The 23,554-nt window shown below is 42.4% G+C and overlaps 1 pseudogene; it reads right to left on the reverse strand.

Moving 5' to 3' along the window:
• Positions 1 to 8,105: 8,105 nt before the first annotated feature.
• LOC114885484 lies at positions 8,106 to 14,059 on the reverse strand (annotated as a pseudogene).
• Between the last annotated feature and the right edge of the window lie 9,495 nt (positions 14,060 to 23,554).

The raw sequence follows: 23,554 nt of genomic DNA on the forward strand, positions 1-23,554 counted from the left end.
TTTTGGGAATTCCCTGGTGGACCAGTGGTTAGGGCTCCACGCTCTCACTGCTGAGGGCCTGGCTTCAATCCCTGTTTGGGGAACTAAGATCCCACGAGCCGCATGGCCCCCCCCCAAAAAAAAAATCAGTGGTATTTCCATGGGTGCAAATATGTGTATTGTTTTTAATACAAGAGGCTAAATTTAAATATTCTTTAAAATATTTTTTATTTGGAAATAATGCCAGGAGTCATCTGGTTCCATTTTTTATCAGCAAGGATAGGGCAGTTTATGTTGTGGTAACAAGCAATCCCATAATCTCAGTAATTTAAAACAACACAGATTATTTCTCACTCATGCTACAAGTCCAACGTTAGTGTAGTGAGGTAGGAGGGAGGGTGTCTAATCCTTGTATGTCATGGACTCTGGCTCACAGGGGTGCCATGATGCTTCCATGATCTATAAGGCGGGAAAAAGAGAAAGTAGCAATACATGCACTGGCTCTTAAAGCTCCTGCCTGATGTGATGCACGTTAGTTCTGCTCATATTTTCTTCTTCAAGTAAGACATGTAGTCACACCTAACTTCAGCAGGCATAGAGAGTTACGGTTCTACTCTGCACGCAGGAGAAGAGTATCAGGCTATTCGTGAGCAACTTAATGACTAGCACAGACTTCCCTGTTTTCAAATTTATTTTCATTTTTTAAATGTAAATGTTATTTATTTTTAGAAATAGGTGATACATTCACAGGGTTCAAAATTCAAAAGCTATAAAATGTTATAGAGTGAAAAAGTCTATATCCTTCGATCTTTCTCGTTCCCTGGGAGCCAACCAGTGTTAACAATTTTCTTGGGTTTCTTCCAGAAATATTCTCTATATATACCTTATTAGCAAATACTTGTGTGTGTGTGTATTCTCTGTTTGCCCTCAGATTCATTATCTACCTTTCATGGATCTGCTCTGTGGTCAGGGAGTTGACCTGTAGGCAAATAGCACCCAGGTTGCCTTATCCTCTGACTTAGAGCTGAGTTTGGTCAATGTGAGGCATCAGTAGATTGAAGGGCAGGAGAGGAAAAAGGTTGGGTTATTCCCCACGACCACCACCACTGACCTTTTCTTCTTCTGAGCTACTGTTGGGGCAGTGGCTGAATCCCTCTACCGTTGCGGCTCTTGCTGGGAGTGCCTCCTCTGGGTCTTTATCTCACACAGGCTCTGATAACACCCTTCCGTCTTCTTGCCCCATGAGACTTAGGGATGATGGTGGCTTCCTGCCACTGATGGTCCCTGGGGGCCTCAGCATCCTTCTCTTTTTTAAAAACAGCTTTGTTGAGGTGTAATTCACATACGATACAATTCACTCACTTAAAGTGTAAAATTCTTATTTTGGATATTCACAGATTCGTCAGCCTCTCTTTGTGTTTCCTTAACCTTGATCACACCCTTCAATAAATTTTCTTCAGATTTTTTTCTCTATTTTTTTTTGCGGGGGTGGCTGTGTCAGGTCGTTGAAGCATGCAGGATCTTTCGTTCCAGTGCTCAAGCTTCTGTGACTTGCACGCTCCAGAGCGCATGGGGTCTGTAGCTTGTGGCACACGGGATGTCTCGTTGAGGCGTGTGAGCTCAATAGTTGTGGTGCGTGGGCTTAGTTGCTCTGCGGCATGTGGGATCTTAGTTCCCCGACCAGGGATCGAACCCGTGTCCCCTGCATTGGAAGACGGATTCTTTACTACTGGACCACCAGGGAAGTCCCAAATTTTCTTCAGATTTTCATCTAAGTGTGTTTTCTGTTTCCCTGTGGAAACTATCTAATTGTATACCTGGTGGTATGCTGGTGCCAGCTCATACCAACTCATCAGAGCCGATTGTTAAATTTTCAGGAGTTTTGTGTGCTGGCTATCAAACACAGCCACTATTTTAAAATAAATAAAAGAAACTTACAATTAAATAAATTATAACAGATAATACATACTAAAATTTCATCACTTCCTAATTATTTTACTACATTTCTCTATTATATGTGTGTTGTGAGATTATTTGCACCTACTGTATCTGAAAGGTGTAAATGCTGTATAATGACGTTCATGCAGGTGCGTGCATCTCTTTGCAACTCTGTATTCAGTGATGTCACATTTGTAGCTTGAAATTGGCCATAGTGGGAGTATTTCCACCACAGAAATCAGAATATGATACAATCAGTACTTAATTTTTTGTTTCAGTGATTGTCTAGACTTAAGAAAATGATGGTAAATATGTTAATAATACAAATTAAACCTAAATGTTTGTCACTGTGAATATAATAAAAAATTAAAGAAATATTCTTCCAATATTTGAAATTATTATCCAGTCCGGCAAAGAAGTCACTCACAGCACTGAGGAACCAGTGAAGCCCCAGAATACACCTTCATTGTTTCCCTTTCACTTTACTTGTCAACCATCATTCATGGAACTACACTTGGGGAGCTGGTAGTTGAACATTTACCAGCACACCATGGTATAAACACACACACACACCCCAACTATCATTCCATATCACTAACAGAGCTTCTTCAGTCTTTTTAGGTTTACATTGTATATACCTTGTTGATGGATAGTTAGGCTGTAGTATTTCACTGTTACAAAACAAAGCTGCAGTGAATCACCTATGAATCATCTGTAAATGCATTTGTAATTTCAATAGTTATTTCAAAATTGCTGTCTATGAAAATCACCATCCATTGCTACGCCTACCAGTAACACACAAGAATGTCTGTTTTCCCACACCCTCAGCAGTACAGTGTGCTGTCAAATGCTTTGTATTTTGCTGTACCATTATTATTATTGCTTATTAATAATCCATCTAAGATTTTTTTAAACGCAGTTTTTAGCTAATACCATGCATCAATTATTGCATTTAATAATAATTGCAATTCTATTTTAAATGATAGCCTTGAAGTGATTTGTTTGAGAACTGGTAACATTTATTCTTAGAGATACAATTCAATATTTTGACTCTTCCACTTCAAAAGGGATATGGGAGTATTTTTCTAGTAGACACAGGAAAAAGTGAAAGAGAAATGTCACTTTACAAAAGAAATGTCCATATAAATGAAGTGATTGCATGGCAGTGCTTGACCATCTTGTACTACAGTCCCCTGGGCTCCAAGCTGCAGAGCTCCCCTGGGGCAGTGGAGGAGAGAGCCAGGCAAAGGTGGAATTGTTTCTGCTAAGGTGAAATCAGACCCACTGTCAAGGTCCTAAGGGATTTTGAGCACAGCCTCCACTTATCCACACACAGTTATAAGCTAGGTTTGAGCAGGAAAATGTGCATTCATATACTTTCACTTCCTCGGCATCTCTCCCTTTCCTATCCCCTTTTCCACTTCAAAAAGAAAGTCTTCTGAACCTGTAACTGATAAAGCCTGGGCTGGAAGAAAGTGCATAAAGTTTGAGACCTGACCGACAATGTTTCCTTGTTCACATGGCTTATGGGTCATCATCCTTCCCTTCATAAACAGGTGCTAGTAACTGACATCAAAAGTCTCTTTCTATCCCCTAAATTTGCTGGAGTCAGGTTCAGTCTTTGACTCCCAGCTGACTGTGCAGTAGCTCTGTAACACTTGGAAGTTACTTGACCTTTTGGCCTTCAGTTTCCTCATCTTTAAAATGGAGATAATAACAGTTCCCCTCATATGGTTACTGTGAGGAAATGAGACAATCCATATAAGATACACAGCCAGGGCTTTACATATACATGCTATTGCTTAATACATGTTATCCGTTATTTTATAGAAACATATACATTGTATGCACCCTTATTAAGCAGTAGAAATTCAGTCATTCACAGATTTTTTCTGTTGCCTTTATGAAATCCTGAGCTAAAGAACTTAACTAGATATTCCTATACAGAGATCATTGTTGAAGTAGATCTTGACTGAATGGAGCAGATGAAAGCAGAAAAACTGTGCTCTTCACAACCATTATCATGAGCTTTATTTCTGTCTGGATTGGCTACATGATACATTTGAGTTGATCCAGTCTTAATCTTAAGCAACCATTTATTTTGCTGAACAAAATTAGAGCTTATGTGCATTTATTATAACATATATCCAGGCCCTATTTAATCTCCTAGGAGAAGAAATTTACCAAATGATACCCTGGTGTTCTAGAAGGGCTTACTCAACTTAATGGAGGATGCCCTTTATTCACACAGAGTAGATTAGACATGTTCGTTCTTTCTGATGATTCTGCATTGGAATTTAGCTGACCTGGGAGTTGGTTGTGCATAAAAAAGCATGGAACACACCTTTCTTTTGGCCACAGTTAAATTATATACAGAGAGTGTGGAAAAGAGTTTTGCCAAGAAAGTCCAATGTGGCCTAACATACATTGAGTGCGTGGCAGAGTTTGTGTCTCTCTCTCTTCTGTTGCAAGTAGCAAAGCAACTGACCTGATTATAAGACTGATTTTTGAAAAATAGATTCAGTTCAAACGGAGAAGTATTTCTTGAGAATGTAATTATCTTCAAGGCACTGTGCTGGGTGGTGTGAATAATAATAAAACAAAGAAGGTAATATCTCTGCTCTCAAGAAATCACCATCTACAGGAACAGACAAATAAGTGTGGAACAGACAGTAACAAAATGTGGTAAGAGCTCCACTAGTAGTATGCAAAAATGTTACATGGTAAGGAAGCCACTAATTCCACTGGGGTGGCAGGGAGGAAGCTGCTAAGGAAGACTTTGTAGAAGTGGCACTTGAATGGGATCTTAGAGGATCTATAAGATTTTTGGAGGCAGCGGGTAGAGAAACAGAGAAGCAACATGACCCGAGGCAGAGAAGCTCCATGGTGGGAGATGAAGGTCAGAAGATTTGCTAATCCAGGTAATAAAGGAGGCAACAGTCTTCCTAGAGTGTGTGGACTCTATCCTGAAAGCAACAGCAAAAATGGAAGGTTCTCAGTTGCGGCAGTGACCTGTCCAGGTTTGGTCTGGAGAAGGTTGTTGCAGAAGCAGTGATTGAGATCAGGGAAGAGGGGAGATGAGTTAGCCAAGGGGGCCTGTGGTCAGAGAGGAGGCTGGAATGATAGCTCTGGAGAACATCTAAGGGTGAGCTGTAGAAGAGAAACAAGTGAAGAAGCCTTGGAAGAAGTGATCTTCAGAATCAAGAGAATCATGAGACATATAAGGAAGCAAAGAAAGGGGCGAGGAAGAAGAGTTGATCCACGTGTCAACCACAGCGCACAGTTCCAGTGGGAAGGAAACTTAAAAGAATCCACTGGATGGGGCAACTAGACTATTTTTAGCAACCCTTCTGAGACCAGTTTCAACAGAATGAGCAGAGTGGAAACCAGATACTGTGCCAGACATGGAAAAAATATTTATATCATACAGGAAATTTAAAGATAGGCAGGAGCTGATGTTGCCTCCCTCAAGGAGGGGTGAGTTTAAGAGCAACCGATGGAAATCATGAGACATAGGAGCCCCAGAAGTCCCAAGCCCAAAACCAGACAGACAAGAAACATTTGCAGAATGAAGTCAGCCTCCCTCCTCGGATGATATCACTTTGTTCCTCAGATGTTTCACCCAGACGGCATGAGTCAACCTCTTTATTTGGGCATAGGAGAGCTACCTTTTGTGCTATGTGCCAATTCAGAAGTGTGTGCTAGTCTGGTTTAACTCTGCCAAATTATTTTCAGCTATGACCTCACCACCAGTCCATGGTAGGTAATCTGTTTAGTATCTCACAGCTTGAATTCCAGGACACTCAATTTTATGTAATGTAATCTTCATTGGGTTTTCCCCCCTTGCATTTGGAAGACACCAGGTTTATTTTTTACAAGTACATTCATAGCCAATGTAAAAAAAGCAAAAGTAGAAATGTCAGAAGCCACCATAAATAGATCCAAGAGATTATGTAGATTACTGGACATGACTAGAATAATAGGAGTAGCTTCCACGAATTCAGTGCCTATTATTTGCCAGACAGTTTTCATAGATTGTTTCTAGTTCTCACTATAGTCCAAAAATATAGCTATGATTTTCAGCTGAAAAAAATTAAGGAACTTGCCTATGTTCACTCAGGCAGCAAATGGAAGAATAGGGACTCAAAACTACACCTGACCCCGAAACCCTGCTCTTCCATCACACTCCAAAATGTCATGGTGTCCATAATTGTAAAAGAAAAGTGAGCCACGTCAGATCAGGTATGTTCACAAGTGATGGCTTAGACATTGATTTCTAGAAGCTCTTATAAGATAGATGTAAACTGCCCATCTAACTTTTATTCAGACAAAAGTATTACAAGTTGCCTGTAGTTGACCAAACTTAATAGTGAGTGACTCTCTATCTTGGATGGGGGATCAGAGGAGAAGGCAAGAAGGGAGAGAAGACAAGAGGATTACATAACAGGAACTATGCCTGGAGGGAAATTCAACATTAAAGAAAAGCTGGAGATGGGTTCTCTTAAGATCTTGAGAAGGTATAACTTTTCTGAAATTCTAAACTACAGTGATTCTTTCTTTGGCTAAATTATAGTGAGATCACTCATCAGAATTTTATTTGTTTTATACTAAACTCATTGCTGTGACCAACAAGCAAACCTGTGATATTTATTTAGGAAGGAAAAGGGAACTAACATTTGGTCAGTGCCTGGTGCAGAGTAGTTGTAAATGTGAATGAATGTCTACTTTGCTTTGGACACTGTGCCATGTGTCTTTGTGCCATGGGGGTTAAATCGAAATGAACGAGAGGGACATTGATTTGGGTTTTTCAGGCTGGAATGCTGAGTGATCAAGTGTTTGGTATTTGATACTATTACAGGGCTATTTCCAAATGAAGCACACAAAAAGGAATTGTTTGGGGAAGGTCATAGGGACATCAATGTCTTATAGATTTGTTGTGTCTAAAGATTCCACGGAACAGTGAAGGAGAAGCTAAAGGAAGGGGAGCAGGGAGGATGCTGCTTCTGGACGCTGGTACCTAGCACAGCGCCTGGCACGTGTGAGGCAATCAACAAACGTTTGTTGTGCTGTACCTCACTTTATAATCAGTGTAAGTCATGCCCTCAATTCAGCTTCCTGGGGTCACATTTTCCTTTGTATCCAAATAACACCATCTTTCAAATTCTCACCCTCCTTGATGACAGTGAATTTCTCAAGAGGAGGGACCAGCTTCCTGTTGCTGAGCATTTTTCCCAACACCAGCAAGGTACTTGGCATATGGCAGGTATTTGAGGAATGTTGTTGGCTGGGTGAATGAAGCCTGCATCATTAAATATTTTGTCAGCAGACATTTCTGAGGACAGCCGGGTAGTCCTGGTTTTCGTTGTCATCTCAGGTCGAGACTGCTGATCAACCCGCTGTGTGGCAGTTGCCTCTCTGGGCTGCTGTGATCTCCTCAACCACTTTGCTTAATCATGGACTCAACTACTCTGAGCCACCTCCTGAAACAACTCCTAAGAGGCTTTGGAGGTTTAACAAATTTAACTCAATTCTTTTTAAACCATTTTACTGAAATATAGTTGACCTATAAATAGCTGTACTTATTTAATGTATACAAGTCAGTGAGTTTGGGGTTAAGTACGCACGCATGAAGTCACCACGATGAAGGCCGTAAACATACACATCACCTCCCAAAGCTGCCTCCTTACTCCTTTAACTTTAGCAGAAAGTCAGCCCTCTGCTTGGAATACAGGGGGTACCCAGGAACAAATTTAGTGTGTTCAGTAAAGATAAAAGGCTGCTCAAGTCGATGGAAACAGCAACTGAAAGGGACAACTCAGGTTGTCACATAGTGATCAGATGCAATGTCTAACAGTTACATGAGTAGAAAAATTCACTTAAGTGCCGTTTGCTAGACCGTCTTTGGGGAGGGGATAAAGCCTTCCATACTGAACAGCCTGTGAGTAAACACTTGATCCATTTTCTTGGAAACTGGCAATACCTTCTACTTCCATTGGCATCAGGGACTCTTTGCCTTGTTTTAGCTAGATCTTTCCCAATTCTGTCTTCAGAAGAGTTAGTTACTAAAAGATCCCTAACCATCACTTTTTTCAGGTGACTGAAGAGAGCGGGAACACTTGTGTTCATAATAACAAAATAGTCGTTGCCCTTCCACGTGTTCATAGGGCGCCCCTTTGCAGAATAGGTCCTCAGCAGTGTGAGAGGGGCTCTTTTCCATCTAGCTTTGGCCAAGACATATGACCTGGGGGGCCACAAAATACTCCACATCTCGACGGGAGTTTTGTAGCAGTTCTTTGGCACAGTTGCCTTCTGCCACATTGTCGGATCTTAAGCACAGACATCCATCCTCCAGGACTGACTGCACGGGCTCCACCCCGTCCGTGTCCACGGCGCAGAGCCTGTAGGCGAACGCGATGGCTTTCTCTGGCCGTGCTGCGGCCTCTCGGCTGCCACAGTCCGCAAGCGCTAGCGGCTCCAGGATCTGGCCCACCTCCCTGGGTGGGGGGGGAGGGCGGGGATAAGGCGGAGGGTGTGGGTCACGTGTGGTGCCCACACCACCTCCCGCCGCCCTTCAGCACCCGCCTAGACGCTCTGGCCTCTACCCGGGGACCCGCCTTGGAGGTGAAGCCCCGGCACCCGCCCACCGAGGCCCGAAGACCCACCCACACCTAACTCAATTCTTGAGGATGACAGAAGGGATTGATGACACTGGAAGCAAAGTTAAAATTATATACTAAATAACATTGTTCCAAGACTCTGCAGACCATGCTTCTCAGGCGGTCCCGGCAGTTTTCCTTCTTCTTTAGTCCCTGGATGACATCAAGTTACTGGGGTACGTTTCCTCCCACTGATAACAGTTCCAGCTGACTCCGCTGTGGGTTGAATATTTTCCCCTCCTCCGCAATTCATGTCTACCCAGAACCTGTGAATATGACATTATTTGGAGTAGGGTTTTGCAGATGTGATCAATTTAAGATGAGGTCCTGGGCTTCCCTGGTGGCGCAGTGGTTGAGAGTCCGCCTGCTGATGCAGGGGCACGGGTTCGTGCCCCGGTCCGGGAAGATCCCACATGCCGCGGAGCGGCTGGGCCCGTGAGCCATGGCCGCTGAGCCTGCGCCTCTGGAGCCTGTGCTCCGCAACGGGAGAGGCCACAACAGTGAGAGGCCAGCGTACTGCAAAAACAAACAAACAAACAAAGACAAACAAAAAAAGATGAGGTCCTATTGGGTTAGGGTAGGGCCTCCTAAATCCAATGACCAGTATCTATAAAAAGAGGGAAATTTTTATTAAAAATATTTATTTTTTAGTAAAAACAGACACAGAGGAGATACAGGGGAGAAGGCTATGTGAAAACTGTGGCAGAGATTAAAGTCATGCTGCCGCAAGCCAAGGGGAACACCAAGGATTGCTGGCAACCACCAAAAGCTATGAAGAAGCAAAGAAGAATCCTTCCCTACAGTCTTTGGAGGGAACATGGCCCTGCTAACAACTTGATTTTGGACTTCTAGCCTTCAGAACTGTGAGAGACTAAATTTCCGTTGTTCCAGCTTGTCGTAATTTATGATGGCAGCCTTAGGAAACAAATACACTGTGTCTGCTTCCTGAAATCCAGGACTCTGACATCTGTCCTGGCTCCAGTCAGAAGTGGGCAGAGAAGAAAAAAACCAGTTCACATCAAAGAATCTCCCTAAGATTACTTCCCATCCCCACTGTCACTGAGAAAGTTTTTAGTGTATTTCATAGGGAAGTTCAGCTAGTTTTTCTCAATCCCTCCTTGTCAGACCAGGCTGGGAGTGAGGGGTGGCTTACCTTTGTAGGCCCCCTGCTCAGAGAGCCTTCCCTTGGCATCAAATCTGAAGTAGCCCCCCCTGCTGCCACACTCTCTAGCACATTACTGGGCTATATATTCTTCATAGCAATACCTGAAATTATCTTATTCACTCAATTTTTTAATTGACTGAAATCATACCCCTCCCCCAGAAATTTAACGTCTATGAGAACAGACCTCGTGTCTTTGTCTCAAGGCCAAATCTGAAGTTCTCAGAACAATGCCTGAAACATAGCAAGTGTTCAAAAAAATTTATTGACTGACTGAATGAATAACATTGCCAAATGCATAATAATGTCAATTCCCAACTTAGAGATCTTCACTCAAGAGAGGAACTCTACATGTCTCCTAGAAGGTGGATAGTAATAAAGGGTGGGGGTCATTTATGTTAATAGGCTATAAAAGGAAGACTAGGAGAGATGGTTTATTACAAACACATGAATAGAGCGGATTCTAAAGAATCTCCTTCCTCCTAAAAGTGAAGAGTGGGCCTACAGACATCCGAATGTATCTTGGCTTTAAGGCAAAAGGATGCTGCGTTCTGTAGCAGGCACGTGAAAGTCGTCAAATGATGTGCTAAATATATGCAAATAATTAAAGTGAATTATTAACATTCAGACCTTACATGATGTTGAATTTACTATTGTCCAGGATTTTTTCTTCTTTTTCTTGCAGGTCAGAATTTTTAAAGCAGTTCTGAAGAGAGGGGAGTTTTTATCCTACTGGAGCCTTACAGCATGGAATATCTTATCAGCTCTTAGAGCTATGTATGCTGGAGTGCTTCAAAGAGACGGAAATAAGATGGCTAGCACTTTTAGTTGACAAGGCTGGATGCATTAGACAGATGACCTTTCATAAGAAGTCCATTCCTTGAGTTAGAAAACACAGCCAATCCCCACCCAACCTGAATAAGATATGTTGGTCAGAGGCACATGAGCACAAGCATGCCTTTATATTTCACTTTAATAAATTCCTGCTTATTGCACCAAAAGGCAACCTGATATGTTTTTGCACAAGTCTTTGAAAAAGTGTATCTTCCTAATGAAAAGTGATTATTGTATCGCTGAAAACTGGGAAACCACATACACCAAATATGTGTATTTTTCCACAGCATTTTATGATGTTGAGAAATCATCCTAACTAATCACCCAGGCATATTATCAAAAATTGAGCAAGGGAAAATCGAAATATGAAGTTAAGCGAAAGAAAGCAATACGATTAACAAAGGAGGAAAAGTCAGTCAAAGACCGATTTCAGTCAATTCACTGGCCGTGTCTGTGGTGGTAGATTTCAATGGATAAGTTGAACAGACAGATTTGTGTGTCTGAGGCTTTAGGGGGGTATCGGTTTGGGAGACTTGGCATTCAGGTATCTGTTACAACTGTAAGAGTGTGTGAGGTCTGCCAGGGAGGACGCGTAGAGCAAAAAGAGAAGAGAGCTAGTGGGAAAATGAGAGAATATCAAGACCTATGGAGTGGGCAGTGGTTAGGAAGGTGGCCAAGAAGAAAGGATTAGAAGGGCTTAAGAAGCCTCAGGAAAATATGGTGTCACCAAAGCCAAGGGTTGAGAATTTTAAGGAAGAAGTAGTCTCCAGCAATACATTCAGCAGAAAGATCCACTAAAATAAGGACAAATGTAATCAATGGATTTCTCAATAGAAAGTCACTGACTGCTCTTGAAAATCATGTTTTAGCGGAATGGTTGGGACAGAGCTATGATGCAACTGTGAACTGAAGGGGAGGCTGAGGAAGTGAAGCCTTCCAGTAAGTGTAGACAACTTTCAAAAGTCTGATGGGTAGAGGAGAAAAGAGATGGCAGAAGAGGTAGGGGCAGGTGGAGGGGTAAAGGAATCTTTGGGGATTTTTAATAGAAAAAGATCATTTTCCCTTCCATTCTGAGCAAAGAAACTCAAGCAACACTATCTAAGGCAGTGCCTCTTTTAACTGTTCCAGTTGCATTGTTTTCTTTCTGTTAAAAATCCTTCTGGTAAACTAAACAAAAAAATAACAAACACACAAAATAGAGTCTTTCTTTCATTGGATCCCATTTGACAGGTAAGGAAAGCAAATATTCTGATTGTGTTCTATTACTGAAAGATGTGTATAAATAGGTGTACTAATTCAGCAAGTCTTCGTACAACTATTGAGTATCCTCAGGTTTTTAACTTAGGATTTGTTTTCCTGATTCTAAAAGCTATAGGCGCTCATTGGAAACACACACACACACACTCACACACACTCACACACACTCACACACACTCACACACACACACACACTCCAGAAAAGAAGTAAGAAGGAAAACACTGCTTTTTAAAAACTGTAAATGTGAAACTCTGCTAGAAATTCCAATTGTCTGTTCAGGCGGAAATTTCAGTTGTCTGTTCAGGAAAGGTAGATGTACTTACGATCTGACATGTGCATGTTTATGACTGTTGGAGTCTTTCTGTTTGTTTTTGAGTCTTAGTTTTTAATGTAAACAAGATAATACTCAGAATGGGTATAAGTTTGGTGGAAATATAAACTGTTATTACCTTTCTGTATCAGGACCTTTAAAAATTACTATCCTTTAACCCAGTAATTCTAAGAATTTAGCTAGTGAAATGATTAGAAGTTGTCATAAATGTTTAAGTACAAGACTCATAATTGAATCTTGGAAAAACAATCTAAAATCCAATAATGTAAAATCATTAATAAGTATGGTAAATCCATGTGATACAACCAGTAAACTCAGATTTTTTTCAAGAATATTTAATGACCTGGGAGAATGTTTGTGGTACAATACAAATTCAGGTTGTAGTTTTTCGGTATGTTCTGAATGTTGTAAAAAGAAAACACACACACATTAGTATATAAATGTTTAAAAATTGTCTTGAAATAAAATATATTAAAAAATTCAGTAAGATGCTAATAGTTCTGTATCCAGGTGGTTCTGTTATGGCTGACTTGTATTTTCCTATTATACACTTTTCTGCAGTCCTAAATTTTCTACAATGACATGCACTGTTTTTAATAATCAGGAAAAAATTAATAATAAAAATGACGTATCTGGGGTTGAATTTGTGAATTCTAATAACTGTGTACCAAAACCCATTAGGTTCAATGTCACTCAAACCAAGTGTACTTGAAGCTTTCTAAAAAACTTGGAGTTCTGAAATGATACAATGTCATTCTGTGAATGATGCTTTCCTTGGGAGCAAATCAGCAATACTCCCAGTGTTTGGCAAGCAGCCTTTATAGGGAACAACTTTAGGAAATTTAGATAGTCCTGCTGAAAATGGTAGTGTAGGGACTTCCCTGGTGGTGCAGCGTTTAAGAATCTGCCTGCCAATGCAGGGTACATGGATTTGATCCCTGGTCTGGGAAGATCCCACATGCCGCGGAGCAACTAAGCCCGTGCGCCACAACTACTGAGTCTGCACCCTAGAGCCCGTGTGCCTAGAGCCCGTGCTCTGCAACAAGGGAGAAGCCCGCACACTGCAACGAAGAGTAGCTCCTGCTCGCCGCAACTAGAGAAAGCCCACACGCAGCAGCGAAGACCCAACGTAGCCAAAAATAATAACTTAATTAATTAATTTAATTTAATTCCAAAAAAGGTAGTGTATTGGTATTTAAATTAGTCACACAATGGTTGATTAAAATGAAATTATTACGGAATATGTTTGCAGTTACCCCAGAGCCAGCGATAAATCAGGCACAGTGGTAACTTGTTCTTGCTAATGCTGACATTTTTTCCTTCTATGGGCAGAATGCTCATGAGTCTGGATATGCATGAAAAACAGCATGAATTTCCTTAGAATCAGAACCACTCCCTATGTGTCATTACTTTCTTTAATCCTTTAAGTTTGGGTAGAAATTTTTTCCCCAGGGCTTTGTTTAGAAATCTAGAAAGAGAATGTATTTGTATGTCTTTGTGTTTCTTGTTTTTGAGCCACACTGTCCAGGAGAAAACAAAGGACAGTTTTACTGGAGCCCCTTTATGTACAAGGCACGGTCCTGGGTGCCAAGCCAAGGTGCCATTCCTCACCCCCAAAGCCTGGGATCCAATCTCACCTGGTGCAGGTGTGTCAGTCCTTAACCTTAAAGAAAGCCTGGGCAGCGCACAACTTGCTTTGATTCAACATACCTTTTCATGGTGGGAAACCAGTTCCTGACATTTCTGGAAGCACCGCCTTCTATGAGCTGGTTAGAAATTACATCCATCCCAAGCTTGAGGCTACTTCTTAGCACTTTCTCACAGACTGTCCTACCCTTGAGGACGTCCAGGGACTTTCACCACCTCACCAATTCTACATCACCCGCGCCAGTAGCTGCCATGCTGCCCTATTCTATCAGTTTCCTATGGCTGCTGTAACAAATTCCAACCAACTTGAGAGCTTAAAAACAGCACAGATTTATTCTCTCATAGTTCTGGAGGCCAGAGGTCCAAAATTGGTTTCAGTGGGCTAAGCCAAGGTGTCAGCAGGGCTGTTCATTTCTGGAGGCTCTTGGGGAGAATCTGTTTCCTTGCCTTTTCCAGCTCCTAGAGCTGTATCCTTTTTTTTTTGGCTGCTTTGGGTCTTTTTTTTTTAATTGATTGTGTTTTTTTAATTTATTTAATTTTTATTTATTTTTATTTTTGGCTCCATTGGGTCTTCATTGCTGCGCGCAGGCTTTCTCTAGTTGCGGCTTCTCATTGTGATGGCTTCTCTTGTTGTGGAGCACAGGTTCTAGGTGTGTGGGCTTCAGTAGTTGCAGCATGTGGGCTCAGTAGTTGTGGCACACGGGCTTAGTTGCTCCATGGCATGTGGGAATCTTCCCGGACCAGGGCTCGAACCCGTGTCCCCTGCATTGGCAGGCAGGTTCTTAACCACTGTGCCACCAGGGAAGCCCCCGCATTGGGTCTTAGTTGCAGCACATGGGATCTTCATTGAGGCATGTGGGATCTTTCCTTGTGGCGTGGTCTCTTCGTTGAGGCAGTTGGGTTTCTCTCTAGTTGTGGTGCACGGGGTTTTCTCTTCCCTAATTGTGGTGCATGGGCTCCAGGGCGCGTGGGCCCTGTAGTTTGCGGCACGCGGGCTCTCTTATTGAAGTGTGCGAGCTCAGTAGTTGTGGCGCGCAGGCTTAGTTGCCCCGCGGCATGTGGGATCTTAGTTCCCCGACCAGGGATCAAACGTGCGTCCCCTGCATTGGAAGGCGGATCCTTTATCACTGGACCATCAGGCAAGTCCCTTCTTGCATTTCTTGGCTCATGGACCTTTCCTTCATCTTCAAAGCCAGCAGCATAGCATCTTTATTTTTTTAAAAAAGATTTTTTTGATGTGGACCATTTTTAAAGTCTTTATTGAATTTATTACAATATTGCTTCTGTTTTCTGTTTTGGTTTTTTGGCCGCAAGGCATGTGGGATCTTAGCTCCCCAAGCAGGGATCGAACATGCACCCACTGCATTGGAAGGCAAAGTCTTAACCACTGGATCGCCAGGGAAGTCCCAGCATAGCATCTTTTTAAAAATTTATTTATTTTTTTTATTTTGCTGTCGCTTTGTACCAGTTTTTTTTTTACATCTTTATTGGAGTATAATTGCTTTACAATGGTGTGTCGGTTTCTGCTTTATGACAAAGTGAATCAGTCATACATATACATATGTTCCCATATCTCTTCCCTCTTGCGTCTGCCTCCCGCCCACCCTCCCCATCCCACCCCTCCAGGCGGTCACAAAGCACCGAGCTGATCTCCCGTTGCCATGCGGCTGCCTCCCACCAGCTATCTACCTTACGTTTGGTAGTGTACATATGTCCATGCCTCTCTCTCGCTTTGTCACAGCTTACCCTTCCCCCTCCCCACATCCTCAAGTCCATTCTCTAGTAGGTCTGTGTCTTTATTCCTGTCTTACCCCTAGGTTCTTCATGACATTTTTTTTCTTAAATTCCATATATATGTGTTAGCATACGGTATTTGTCTCTCTTTCTGACTTACTTCACTCTGTATGACAGACTCTAGGTCTATCCACCTCATTACAAATAGCTCAATTTCATTTCTTTTTATGCTAGCATAGCATCTTTAAATCTCAATCTTCCTCTACTTCCATCTTCACATTGCCTTCAGGCATTGCCTTCACTTGGATAATCCAGGACAATCTCCCCATCTCAAGATCCCCAGTCTCATCACATCTGCAAAATCCCTTTAGCCATATAATGCAGCAGCCATAGGTTCCAGAGATTAGGACATGGACATCCTAATGGTCCTGGGGAGGAGGCAGTGGGGACAGAAGGGCACCGTTCAGCCCCCCACACCATTTGATGCTGGCCAGCTGCTACTACCTTAGGCACCCTGAATTAAACATACCGGTGCTCCTCAGGAGTGCCTTGTCATATGTAACACCTATGTGAGGTGGCATTTTTATCCTATGTTAAGAGGGCATGAGAGCTGAGTGTCAAACTGTTTAGCAGGCTCTAGAGTCAGACTGGATTTCAATCCTGGTCTCTGTCCGTTAACCGCTTACAAGCTATGTGACCCTGGGAGAGTTCCTTGACTTCTTTAAATCTCAGTTTCCTTGTCTGTAAAATGACATCTGTCTTCTGGGTTATTGTGACATTTAAAGGAGACAGTCCTTGTAAAATAATTAGTACAGGGTCCAGCATAGAGAAAAATATTCAATAATTATTCGTTCTTATTAGTATTATTAGTCTATCTTCCTTACTTTACAGATAAAAATAAGAGGCTTAGAAATATTAAGTGATTTTTTTTTTTTTTTTTTGCAGTATGCGGGCCTCTCACTGTTGTGGCCTCTCCCGTTGCGGAGCACAGCCTCCGGACACGCAGGCTCAGCGGCCATGGCTCACGGGCCCAGCAGCTCCGCGGCATGTGGGATCCTCCTGGACTGGGGCACGAACCCATGTCCCCTGCATCGGCAGGGGTACTCCCAACCACTACACCACCAGGGAAGCCCTAAGTGATTTATTTTTGCCTCACAGCCTCAGTCTCAGAATCTATAGACAGGGTGAAAACAAATGTGACACTGGAGTTATTTGTACCCAGTTGAGAAATCCCCTTCCCTTACCTGCCCGAATACTGCCACTGTCACCTGGCTGACGCCGTGCCTGACACCACTGCACGAGGGCTTCTGAACTGCTGGCCACCATTTCACCTTCGGTTCTCCTTGCCTGCGAGGTGGTTCCTATTTTATCCTGCTGCTGTCCCCACACAGGCCCTCGAACCTGTCGTGGAAATACTTGCTGTAGTCACTATTTTTATTAATGTTCCGCTATAAAATCTCATTGCTACTGCCTGCTGAATTTGGATGTCTAATTTGTATTTCAAAATTAACATGTCCAAGACCAAAATTTTTTATTGAAGCATAGTTGATTTACAATATTGTGTTAGTTTCAGGTGTACAGCAAAGTGATTCAGTTATATATATGTTTTTTTCAGATTATTTTCCATTGTAAGATGTTGAATGTAGCTCCCTGTGCTATACAGTAAATCCTTGCTGCTTATCTATTTTATGTATAGTAATTGTATCTGTTAATCCCATACTCCTAATTTATCCCTCCCCCCACCTTTGTTTGTTATCTATGTCTGTGAGTATGTTTCTGTTTTGTATATAGATTCATTTGTATTATTTTTTAGATTCCACATATAAGTGATATCACGTGATATTTGTCTTTCTCTGTCCGACTTACTTCACTTAGTATGACAATCTCTAGGTCCATCCATGTTGTTGCAAATAGCATTATTTCTTTCTTTTTTACGACTGAGTAATATTCCATTACATATATATATATATATATATATATATATATATATATATATCTCACATCTTCTTAACCAGTCAAGACCAAACTTTTCAACACCTCCCCTCCCCCAATGGCTCCTTCCTGAATGACGCTCACCTCAGTGAATGGTGATACCATTCTCCCAAGTTGCTCAGAACAAATACTTCCATGCTTCCTCTTTCTCTCACACCTTGTGACCAACCTGACAACAAGGCTATTATAACGTCTCCCTTCAAATACAGTGTCTTCTTACTACCCAGGCTAAGGCACCATCATCTCATATCTAGATGATTGTCACCCAGCAACTCTCCATGCTCTCATTCTCACCCTCGCAATCCTTCTACACATAAGTCAGATAATGTCACTTCACCGTTCAACTCTCTCCAGTGGCTTATGGCTAATCTTAAACAAAATCCAAAGTCCTCATCACGCCTACCAGACTCTGTATGATCCGGCCCCTGCCTACTTCTCTGATCTCATTTCCTACCCTTTTTCCTTACACCTCTTGAGTCACACTTGCCTTCCTGCTCTCTTGGGAGCTCCCCAAGCATGTGCCTGCCTCAGGACATTTGCATATGCTATTTCCTTTGCCTAGAATACTCTTCTCCCTAGATAGCCACACTATTTGTGTCCTCGCTCCATTCAGATCTTTGTCAAATACCATCTCCTCATAAAGGCCTTTCCTTACTATCCTATGTAAAAAAAGCATCCCATCACTTCATTTTCTTTAGAGTGCTTATTATTACATGCCACTGTATTATATACTGTGTTGCTTATTGGTTTATTACCTGTCACTCCACTAGAATAGAAGCTGCATGTTCACTTGGTTTGTTTGTTTTTTCCCTCCTCCCTCTTAGAATCATGCTTGAAACCCTTTTTTTTTTTTAACTTTCTATGAAAATATGGGTCAAAGAATCACACATTCCAGATATGCTCCTGTTATCTCTTTGCTTCATGGGTCAGTTTATTTTTTTTTCAGACACCGAGTCCTTTTAGAGGTGATGATGTCATCACTCAGTTTTTTCTGCAAACAGTTTATGTTCTTTGCTATTTCTTAGGACTATTTACAATTTCCTGTTGGATAGGATTTTGTCCTGTTGGAATTCTATTTACAATGATTTTCCCGTTAGTTTAAAATCTCACATAGACACACACAGAGTCTTTCTTTCCCACCATTCACCCATTTTTCGGCTATTTATTAGCTTCGGTTTCAGAGGCATTGTAGAGTGTATGACCTTCTAGCTCTGTCTCACTGATTGCGATGCTTATGCTACAAAGAAAAAAAGCCCTAAAAGGTCAAGTAACCACAGGAGAGCAGTACTTCAGTGTATATGGTATGGGAAGTCAGGCGCTCAGAACAAAGGTGGCTGCTGTGCTGGGTTGCGGTGGGCAGGGCTCCCTCTGTCTCTAGGATGGCTCTCCCGAGGTTGCAGTTTGCTGCAGCTGCATTTTGGGAGAGTGGAAGTCAGGAGTAGGCAGGATGGGGGCAGTAACTGGGAGGTGGGCCATCAGCAATCCCTATCCTGTCCTGGTGCAAGTGGTACTAGGGTATCTTAATTTCTTCTTTTTCTTTTCTTCTTCTTTTTTTCTTAAGCCTACAACCTAGATATCTGTTTGTTTTCTTTCTTTTTTTTTTTTTTTTTGCGGTACACGGGCCTCTCACTGTTGTGGCCTCTCCCGTTGCGGAGCACAGGCTCTGGACGCGCAGGCTCAGCGGCCATGGCTCATGGGCCCAGCCGCTCCGCAGCATGTGGGATCTTCCCGGACCGGGGCTCGAACCCATGTCCCCTGCATCAGCAGGCGGACTCTCAACCACTGCGCCACCAGGGAAGCCCATCTGTTTGTTTATTAATTCAACATGTGGCTCTTGAGCAATATCTTTCAGTCAGGCACATCGATGAATGTCTTGTTTCCCAAAACCATATAAGAGTACTCTAGGACCCCATGTATTTAATTACATCTTCCTGCATTCATCCTATAGTTGAAAAAACTTTGTGTACAAGATTGTATTTATTAAGTAACAATGTTTCTGTTTTCCATTGTTACAAATCACTTTCATATAGAATTCTCAAATGATACCTCTAATTGGCATGATATACCCAGAGAGATTAACTTAGTTGATATAATTTAAATCAAACGCTAAGCAAATTGATACTTTCGTCTCAGCAGTCTTTCAGTTGGAGATTTTGTGATTTTATTTGTCTCTTGAAACATGGAAAATAGCTCAGAGATTTCCAATTTGCTTCTCCTTAGCAATTTCTCCCTTTTCTTTCTCTCTTTCCTCTCTCTGCTCCTCGCCTTTCCTCTCCTTGAAACTCATACTGTCTTACTAGCTCTCTTCTGTAAAGTAGAAGAAAATGCTGGCATGAGAATACATTCTTTAAAGAGCAAAGTGTATAACTGCAACAGAAAATCTGGGGCTGCTCAGGAAAAAAGGGGCAGTGTGGCCAGGGTGCCTCATTTGTTTGTTTTGTTTTATTTTATTTTTTTATTGAAGTATAGTTGATTTACAGTGCTGTGCCGGTCTCTACAGTACAGCAAAATGACTCACTTATATTGGTTTGGCCAAAAAGTTCGTTCGGGTTTTTCTGTAACATCTTACATCTTCCGGAAAAACCCGAACGAACTTTTTGGCTAACCCAAAACATAGATATATATATACATTCTGGGCTGCCTCGTTGAGCTTTACTCTGCAAGGCTGGCCATGACTAGTCTCCTTCCTTCTTCTCAATGCCAGTCTGACCATTGCAAGGACATAAGAGGTGGAGGGGGTGAGAAATACTGCCGGGATGTAAGTCTGCCAAGTCTCAGAGTCTGTCTCTGCTTTCCCAAGCCTCTTCTGTAGAGAGGCCCTGGTTCTTTCTTTTACTCATATTCTGTGCCTACTATGTGCCAAGTATTGGTGCTGTGCAAACAGTGATAATAAAAATAAAAACAGGAAGAAACACAAGTCATTGAAGGAATTGCAAGTGTCATGAGCGTTACCCCAAAGCATATTGCGGATACCATGGAAGCACACAGTGAGGGGCTGATCTGCTTCCCTTTACCTGTAGGTTCAGCCCTGCCTACAATATGAGCCCTTGCCCATCAGTTGGTGAACCTTCAGGATTAGAAAATGACCTAGAAAACCAGGCGCCTTGGACATCCATGTGGACCCACCAGATGTCAGCCTTCCCCAGTCATCTGCCAGGTCAGCCCAGTAAGTTTGGGCGGATCTCCATTCCACTGTCCTGCAGTCTAGTACTTTGCTGGTGTTTGGATCCTTTCACCTTCTTAGCTCTTTCCAGATCCCTCTCCTATAAGACTAAATCCTTTCTCTCATATCTTCAGCCACTGACTAGGTTCTGCTAGGACTGGAATGTTCTCCATCCACCTGACTTTGATTCTAGCCTGTCACTGGGACTCACGCTGTCATTCCCTCCCCTCCAGACTGGGCCAACTTGCCCAAACTCAACCCAAGCTGGCCCTGAACCACAGATGGTTTCCAGAGCTGGTTTGGTTGTCCCCTCTGTCCTTATTCTTCTGACTCCTTGTTTCTCTCTCAATCCTGTTTCATTTTGCTGTGACCCAACAGGCTCTGTGGCTAAGTCTGAGCTGGGACATTATTACCCAGAGTGCCCTGGGTTGGTTGATAATTGAACACCTATTGATTTGTCCTTTCTCCCTTGTATGCTGTGTAAGTATTGACCATTCATTCAACAAAAATTTTCTGAGAGTCCACCATCCACCAAGAACTATTCTGAGCACTGAGGAAACGCCAGTGAATTAAACAAGATCCCTGTCCTTCTAACCATGTCCATCCTGTATGTGCTCTCTGCGAACATCGATCTTTAAAATCAAACACACTCTGACATGAGATCAGTGGGTCTTCCACTTAATGACAAGGCACACTGTACTTCCAACCCCCCCCAGTTTTCCCAGATGATGGAGCCAAGTATTGCCTTAATTCCATGCCTCTCCCTTCCTCCGTCGAAAATGAATTCCCGGGACTTCCCTGGTGGTCCAGTGGCTAAGACTTTGCACTTCCACTTCAGGGGGCATGGGTTTGATCCCAGGCTGGGGAGCTAAGATCCTGCATGCCATGCAGCGTGGCCAAAAAAAAAAAGAAAATGAATTCCCATTTGGACCATTTCCAAACCACCCTGCTGTAAGCATGACATCAGCTCACAAATCGCTACACCAAGTTTATAAACTACCACTGATAAACGAGGATAAGACTTGGAAATCAAATAATTGCCCTTTGAGACCTGCAGACTAGACAACACAAATTGCTCATTGCTGACAAAGAGATTGCAAGCTAATACATCTCATTTTGGAGGCTTTAACCATGCTATTTAAGGGAACACAAATTGACTTTTGCTCGGATTAAAATCTATTATAATAACATGGATCATGTTTGATAAATATTCCCTTATTTCTCCTTCTAATAGGAATAGTAATTTGATGATACACACACACACACACACACACACACACACACACACACACGTTCTATATGGGGTGTGTATAGCCGTGAATGTATGTGTAATTGTCTATGCAGTTTCTTTAGCTGTTTTCTTCTATGCTTTTCTCTCTTCCCAGCTTCAGAGTTTTCCTATTGACTATAATAATTACTGAACAAACAAAAATATTACTTATCTATCAAGAGCAATTACTACTAAGAAAAACTTTTAAAATCATGCCCTAGGACTGAACACTTTCCTTGAGCCTTGAGACAAATGTTGCCCCACATGCTGGCCAGGTAGCAAACCAGATGAGGTCAGGATGGTTGTCCTGATTCTTCCAGCAAGCAGAGGATGTGCCAGTGATGTGAGGCAGAGCAGGGCAGGCATCAGATGGGTGGAGTGGGTAAGTGGCCATGTGGTGTGATGTGAGAGATTCCCACAAAAGGTACTGGATTGAGAAAGTCCTTCTCTTCTACAGGCAGAGCTGTGATTATTAGAATTCATGTGGGGTGAGCCTCACCATTCTTACTCTTCTTGTATCTGCCAACATAGTCTTCAAACAGGAGATAAATCCAAGGAGGAGGCCTCTGTCCTCAGGTCCCTGGCCACTGGTTTGGAGCTAAGCATTGTCATAACCTGTTCTGGATCCCAGACAACTGTCCCTGGCCTCCATAGATAGAATCCCTCTTCATTCTTCCATTCTTGCTTTCACAAACATTTAGCATTGCCTTCTAAGAGCAAGGCACCACATGAGACTCTGAAAACACAAAACCAAATAACGTAGATGTCCCTTCGCTCAAGGATCTGATGAGAATTTTTAAAAAAGAAAGAAACATGTAAAAAGAGTTGGAAATAGGGAGCTCTTTGTGGTGATGGAATAGTTCTGTGTCTTGATTGCAGTGGTGGGTCCACAAACACACACAGGTGATAAAATGGTATAGAGCTACACACATTGTTCCCACGTCAATTTCCTGGTTTTAACATTGTACTATAGTTATATAAAATGTAACCATTGGGGGAAGCTGGGCGAAGGGCACAGGGGACATCTCTGTACTGTCTTTGCAACTTTCTGTGAATCCATACTTATTTCAAAAAAATTTTTAAAGGATATAAGAGATAGGTATCTCATTTTCATATTACACTCAAGAACATAGGTTAAGGGGAGTTTAATGAGTTGGCAAAAGTGATAGATTTGAGTGTGTGCATTAAGCAAATGCATATTTAGGTCTGGAGTTCAGCAGAGAAATCTGAGCTGTTTCTGTAGATGTAGAAGTCATCTCCCTTAGCATGGCGATAGAGGTGTGGAAGTGGATGAGAACACTGGTGGAGAGCGTTGAAGAGCTGAGGACAGCGTCATTTAAGAGATGAATAAAGACACTGAAGGGGGACTTCCCTGGTGGCGCAGTAGTTAAGAATCCGCCTGCCAATGCAGGGGACGTGGGTTCAATCCCTGATCTGGGAAGATCCCACATGCCGCGGAGCAACTAAGCCTGTGCGCCACAACTAGTGAGCCCACGCACCTAGAGCCCTACTGAGCCTGCACACCTAGAGCCCGTGCTCCGCAACAAGAGAAGCCCCCGCTCACCACAACTAGAGAAAGCCTGCACACAG

The sequence above is a fragment of the Monodon monoceros genome, unplaced genomic scaffold, assembly GCF_005190385.1.
Source record: "Monodon monoceros isolate NGI ecotype Baffin Bay Population unplaced genomic scaffold, NGI_Narwhal_1 Super_Scaffold_6, whole genome shotgun sequence".
Lineage (NCBI taxonomy): Eukaryota > Metazoa > Chordata > Mammalia > Artiodactyla > Monodontidae > Monodon > Monodon monoceros.